This window comes from Tamandua tetradactyla, chromosome 17 (assembly GCF_023851605.1).
Source record: "Tamandua tetradactyla isolate mTamTet1 chromosome 17, mTamTet1.pri, whole genome shotgun sequence".
Taxonomy (NCBI): Eukaryota; Metazoa; Chordata; class Mammalia; order Pilosa; family Myrmecophagidae; genus Tamandua; species Tamandua tetradactyla.
In genome coordinates this window covers 9,241,551-9,248,313 of record NC_135343.1, presented here as the reverse complement: position 1 = coordinate 9,248,313, position 6,763 = coordinate 9,241,551, and the positions used below count along the sequence as shown (strand labels likewise).

The 6,763-nt window shown below is 48.2% G+C and overlaps 1 long non-coding RNA gene across 1 annotated transcript; it reads right to left on the bottom strand.

Moving 5' to 3' along the window:
• Window positions 1–1,174: 1,174 nt before the first annotated feature.
• LOC143661488 (uncharacterized) lies at window positions 1,175–2,382 on the bottom strand. The gene is made up of 3 exons (XR_013164631.1): window positions 2,275–2,382; window positions 1,713–1,863; window positions 1,175–1,398 (listed from the first exon to the last, which is right to left on the bottom strand). It is a non-coding gene; the product is annotated as an uncharacterized LOC143661488 (long non-coding RNA).
• Between the last annotated feature and the right edge of the window lie 4,381 nt (window positions 2,383–6,763).

The following is a 6,763-nucleotide window of genomic DNA, read 5'->3' as shown; positions in this document are numbered from 1 at the left end:
GCTAAAGATTTACAGGCTTTTACAAAGAAACTAACATTAGAATGGGAGTGTTACCCTGATGTAAAAGGAAAGGGGCCTAAGAGAACGCAAACCTTTGACTGTTCTGTTTAAACTGTCTTTTAAAATGCTTAGAGGAAAAAGGATGATATGATTCCTTGAGACAAAGAACTGGTTTGTGTCAGAAGAAATCCAAACTTCTGAGAGAGAAGGGAGAAACAGAAAACAGCTGGACCGGGCAGTTGGTCCCCTCACTTGGGGGCCAAGAGCCTGAGGGTGCTTGTCTGGCAGGGTCTCACCCCTCTCACCTCCCCGGAGCACAGGGGTTTTATGGCCCAGCTCTCTGGAGGTATCCCCTCCTCTGATGTCAGTGAGTGTGCCAGAGGGCATGTGAGCAGAACTGCAGGTCAGCAAATCCGGTGTTCCCCTGCCATCTCCCTCCACATAGAAACAGTGGAGACCAAGAGCTGGGACCCTAGCGACCCTAACTGAGCTGAGCTGGGAATGGCCACCTGCTGGAAACCCTTGGGAGAGGACAGCATGTGCATTTGTCTCTCCAAAAATAGTCTCTGGGAGACTATCCAAAGTTCAAGAGCTCTCCAGAGACAAACTTGGCTCGGATGGAAGGAGTAGCCCAGAGCTTTGGAACACATGCACAAACATGCACGCATCACACATGCACACACACAGCTGCACACACGTACATGCACACGTGCTCACACATACCATGCATGTGTAAGAATACAGGTATGCTGAAAAGTGTCCACAGTCACACCGGCTCATCTCACCAAACTTTATTGTATTTTATGTCTCAGATTACAGTAAAAACACACAAATATTGCAGAAAAAAGGAAATCAGAAACGTTCGAAGAAGAAAATAATCCCATCTCCCAGAGAAATATTTAACATTTTGCATATGGCACCTCAGTCTTTCTACTTGGCAGATTGAGAGTTCTTTCTGTTTTACAAAACTGGGATCCTACTCAATAAACTATTTTATTTGCATTAATGATGCATTGTTAACCTGTTTTATTTAGGTTAAGGATGTACTGAGAACATTTTTCGATACTCCCATGATTTTTAATGTTGGTATAGTTTTCTAGTCTGAAAGTACTCAACCAGACACTTAAACTACAATAAAAACAAACACTTTCATGCATAACCTTGGCCTAAGGCATAAGGAAAAGCGATTGGATCTCTAGTTGGGCTCTTGAACTCCTAAAACCTCATTTTACTAGGAGTTCTAGGAGTTGGGGGGTGCAAAGCAGGGCTGCTCTGTTGTAGCTGTCTTGTGAGTATTTCTGGGAAGAGAGACCGTTTTCTTCTCTGTGGGAGGGATTTGCTTCCCATCTCTCCTCATTGTGGTCTATTCTTGGATCATCTCTGTGTGGTTGGAAGCTTCTTAAAAAAAGGGAGGTGGGAGAGGAAGCTTCAGCACTTGGGGAAATACAGCCTTCTTCTCTGAATACCTGTCAGTCTGCACCCAGGCTTTGAAAAGCAGCCCTCAGTCTTCCAGAGCTAGTGGCTGGGAAGAGGCAGCCACGGGTCATGGGACGTAGGTGAGGAAGGGTGGGGGGCACAGGGGGTGCTCGGGTGGGGGTGGGGAGGGGCTTTAACTGCCCCCGCCACCACTTAAAACAGTTTGGGGACAGGGAGGTCACTTGCTCGGCCCTGCAACTGGTCAGACCACACACATTCCTTAAAGAGACGCTTACCAGTTTCACGGGAAAAACACAACTCTCTTTAGAGAAGTTTCCTGGTCTTTCTGCCATCTGTGTCCTCCCTGCGCCGGGCTTCAGGTTCCTCCTGTGGCTTCCCTTCCACGCACAGCTTCCGGCTCTGATTCCCCAGGCATGGGCACCCGGCCTCGGCGGGGCGGGGTCGGGAGGGGGTTGCTCAGCGGGTCCCCCGGTCCTCAGGCGGCCCCCCCATAGCCTCCCGCCCCCTACCCCGGCCTCCTGCCCACACCCGCTCTCAGGCCGTCCCCCCCCACAGGCTCCTGGCTCCCCCCTCCGCTCTCAGGCCGGCCCCGCAGCCTCCTGGCCTCCCCTGGCCCCCTCCCAGGGTCCTGGCCCACCCCCCACCCGGCTCTCGGGCGGCCCCCCCCCAGCCTCCTGCCCCCCCCTCAGGCCACCCCCCCAGCCTCCTGCCCCTCCCTCCCCCCCCTTCCCCCCCCCCCCCCCGCTCTCAGGCCCGCCCCGCAGCCTCCTGGCCCCCCCGGCTCTGAGGCAGGCGGGGGCGCCCCTCCCGGGTGGGGGGCCGGATCGGGGTCCTCACCAGACTGCCCCGAGGCTACACCAGTGTCCGGCAGAGAAACAGGGACCTTTCCCTGTCTGGGATTGGGCCCTATTTTCCCTTCTTTTTTCCCCCTGGAATAGAGCGAGGCGAGAAAGGAAAGCGTGATAGCTGAGGCCGGGGAGGGCGGGATGGAAACACGACACAGAAGACAACAGTGGGTGGCAGCACAGGCCCCTGGGGCCCTCCAGTTTACGCAGCAATTTCACGGCCATCATCTCCTCATCTCCCCGCGCAGCCTGCGGAGGAGCACGGCAGCGTTTGCTCCGTGTGCCTCCCCGCGGCCCCGGGGTGCAGGCGTGGGAGCCCCGCAGAGCCCCGCAGAGCCCCGCAGAGCCCCGCGCCCCCGCGAGGCTGCGCCCCTCCCCGCCGTTGCCCGAATCCCAGCTCCGCGGCTCCTTGCGTGTCCTCACCCCCCACCTCTCTGCTCCTGTTCAGTGATCGGCACATGAAATTAATCCCAACACCTGAGAAGACAGGCCAGAAAGGAAAATAGAAGCAGCCCCACATCGTATCGTTCATGCCCTCATTCAATGTACGTTTTCTCCACGCCTACTCGGTGCCAGCACGGAGAGAAAAGAACAGTGAATAAGGCGGACGAGGTCTCAGACTTCCAGGAACTTAAAACCTATTGCATATTAAAAAAAATTTTTTTAATCTATTGACTGAAGTGGATATAAACTAATCAAGAAAAGAGGGGAGTGCAGATGTTGATGGATGCTAGAACAAAAGAAGGGGGGTGATAGGCTACATAGCAGTGGGGTGGCCAGGGGGCACCACTCTAGAGGAAGGTCCAGGAGTGATGGTCTGAGAGAAGGTCTAGGACGAGCGCAGCCAGGCCAAGATCAGGGAAGAACTTTCCAGGCAGGAAAGAAAAGCAAACCAGAAGCTCTGAGCCGAGCAAGCTCTGGCATTCGAGGCGCAGCGAGAAGAGCAGAGAAGCCGCAGAGTGGCGGATGGAGAGGAAAGTAAGGCCCCAGATGGTGTAGGCTGTGGTAAGGGGGTTGGGTTTTATTGTAAATTCACTGGGAACAACATGCTTGGAATTTCATTTTTAAAGAATCTCTTTAGCTGATCTCTGGAAATTGAATTTTATGGGAATTCAAACAATTGGTCAGAGAGTAGCCATCAGTTTTTTATATTGAATCATATGAAACTCTGATAATATAATAATGTATTCATTTAAAAAAAAAATCCACCCCAAAGTTACGGTACCATGAAATGCAAAAATCCCACATTCAAAGTGGGGCTGAGTTAATTGTCAAGATCTCTGAGTGGTATAATTGCCTGTGGGGACCTTTTTAACATTTGGCTTCATTAAAATTGTGTTTTTGCTCTAAGGATCAGAAAAAAAAACTAGATCTGTGCCTCAAAAAAAATTTTGGCATGGATTCTAAACAAACATACTAAAACCATATTCTGTAATCTTCTTAGATTCATAAATGAGCTATTTCCTTGCCTCAGTGTAATTAGGAATGGCTTATTTTCTCAATTTTAAGTGAGTTTCTGAAATCTATCACATGATTCAGAGGATGAGTGGAAATTAGAAACTGTTGCTGTTCTCTGTAGATCATGAATACCATATTGCTTTTCCTTTATAATCTGCTGCTAATAATGTCTGAAATCTAAGGCCACCACCATGAATTAATATCTGATTCAATCAGAGCTAACAGGACGTTACCTTACTCAGCACTGTAGGTGATTGTTGATTTATATCACGCACGTGGTGATGAATTAGGAAATCCTTTGTATATTTAAGATTTGCCTCTGAGAACATTTGGGTATCCATGTAACCCTGTCTTTAGGATAAATATGAGAGAGGGATTGGTCTGCAGTTGTTTTAAGTTATCTTAGCACACATTTGGACAAAATGTAGAGAAACAGAATAAATTTCTACGTGCATAAATTATTTCCCCCAAATAGTCTTTGCTCTTAGGTGCCCCAGGCGATAGACCTTTTGCATATACACACACTTCGTTCCTGTCTTTCTGGCTTTATTCCCCAACCCTGGACTTTGTGGGGACCACTGTGCCGGGATACAGAATCAGCAATTTCCTAAGTTAATTGTTTCAGCGGACTGAAGCCGGCTGGGCATTGAGGCTAGGGTTGGTGTTGTTATTACTTGGAGGAAATTTTGCTGTGCCTGAGATCTCTCAGGAGAGGATGTGAGCCCAGGTAGGTGCCTCCAGAGCCCTGAGGCCTTGGAGAAAGGGCTGCTTCTCCAGGTCTCAAATGAACTAGCAAATCTCCCACTATTGCAGGGCTCTGCACACAGGGCTGATTCGACATGGAGTTAACAAAACAGACATTTATCTACTGGGGAAGGGACAATGATGGACAGCATGTCCCAACTGTAGAAACTGTTGTAGGAGAGTGTAAGTTCAGATCGCACACACCTTCCCTGCTGGCTGTTGGAAACCAGCCTTCCTGGAAGCTTTCCGCTTCCTCCCGCACAATGCTCCTGAGAAACCAAACTTCCCTCCCTGATTCAGAAAGGAAAACTACCCGCCGCCATCCCTGTCTTTCCCCAAAGTTCTTCTTGTTGCACTTTCATTTCTTTGCTCTGGCTGATTGATCCTAAATGCCTTAAGAGTCCCTTCCTGATAAGATAACTCTGGTTGGGTTGGTTCAGCGGTACTCTTTCTTCGCTCCAGCTCTCCTCACCTTTCACCCACCATTACCTTCCTCACTCCTCTCTTTGCCTCTACAAGCCAACTGTTCATCATCCTTTCTGAGATGTCTTCCAAAAACGCAACCCCTGCTTTTTTCATTCTAGCCGCGGCTGGGAGGGGAAAGGTAAAAATTTAGCTGCTTCTCTCCTCTGGGACCTGAGGTTTTATTCATTTCCCCTTCTTTCAGGAATGCTGCACCCCTATCCTCAAGTGTGGTAATGAATGTGTTTTATCTGCTTAGTTTTCAAGCATTTATTTAACTCCTCTCAGTCCTCTCCTCCCCTCTCTCTTTTCACTCTCTGAGAATGCTTTCGTAAAGTTGCATTTGTCATGCTTATCCCAATTATTAAGAAGAAGGACACTGAATGGCCATAGATTGAATTCTCAACACTGCAGACCACTGCACCCCCATAAATGCCCTCTAATGCTCCTGTCTCCTAGGGAGTCTGGGAATAATAAAACCCATGATTTTCTTTACTGTTAACAATTACACACAGGAAACAACCCGTGGATTATTCTTCAGTACCTTTGGTGAGATATTTCAAGGACTTTTGGGGGGCGGGGGTTGGGGAGGTGTATGGTCTGGGAACTGAACCCAGGTCTTCCCCATGGAAGGTGAGGATTCATCACCTGTGCATCCCGGATTCAAATACTTCTAAGAAATAACCACCTCCAAAGATAGTCATCTTAGCTCTTAGTTCTTTCAATGACTTCAACACCTTTACCAAGATGACCAGTTTTTTCAACTAACTTGACTCTTTTCCGAAGAAATGGTTCCAAATTTACAGCATCCATTATTTCATTTTCTGTAAGAGAGCAGCAATCAAAGGTGGATTTCACAATCTTTGTGTGTGTGTGTGTGTGTGTGTGTGTGTGTGTTTGACACTCTTCATTAAAGATTGTTTTGTTTGTTCATTTTCACTTTAAAAGCGCCGTTGAATCTAAAATTGTCTTTCCAATAACGCAGCTCTTTCTTATGTTTCTACCATTGTGTTTGAGAACGCTTCATCTGAAACTTTTCTTAAATAGGTTGACTTTTCAAAATCTCATTCATTATTAAATCATCAGTTTTCTGCAAAATTCAAATGCAGGGAATTTGCTCTGATTTAGAACTTATGTTTGGTAAACATATCAGGAAGTAAAAGAAGCCCACACAGGGTTTGATGTCTCCAAACCCAACTTTATGCCACAAGTAACAAAGCCATGGGTGCATTGAAGGCTCCTCCTTAGAGAAAGAGCGGGGCAAATGGAAATGCTCATACAAAGTCAGCATACACCAGGAGATTGGGGCAAGTACAACTGAAAAACAAGTTTTTTTAAAGTTTCAGAAAAACTCCTAAGCAATCTGAGTTGAATGCAACATGTAAAACACACCGACAGGAGGGTGGCCCAGCCGGTTCTTAGCCTGATCTAAGAGGGGGAAGTGTGCAAGCCCCTTTCATGGAGCAGGGTAGACCAAGTTTGCTCACCACCAAAAAGAAGCTGAGCAGCTTCCCTTCCCTGACCAGCCCATCCCAGCTTCCTTCTGGGGGCCAGTGCTGCTCACCCAGTCCACTGGCATCTGTCCTAACCCATGGAGCCTTCTCACCGGTGAAATCCGGAGAGTTCACCAGTTTAATTCTTCTGCTGACAATGAATACGTATCTGGTGCTGGGGGAGGCAGGGAGGGAGGGGAGGGGAGAGTCTGGGCTGTACAGATCACCAAGTCCCCGCTTTCCAGATCCTGGAGATTTGAGCAGAGAGATATTGGATGCAAACCAAAAATAACACGAGATAGAATGAAGTCAATGGAATAATGG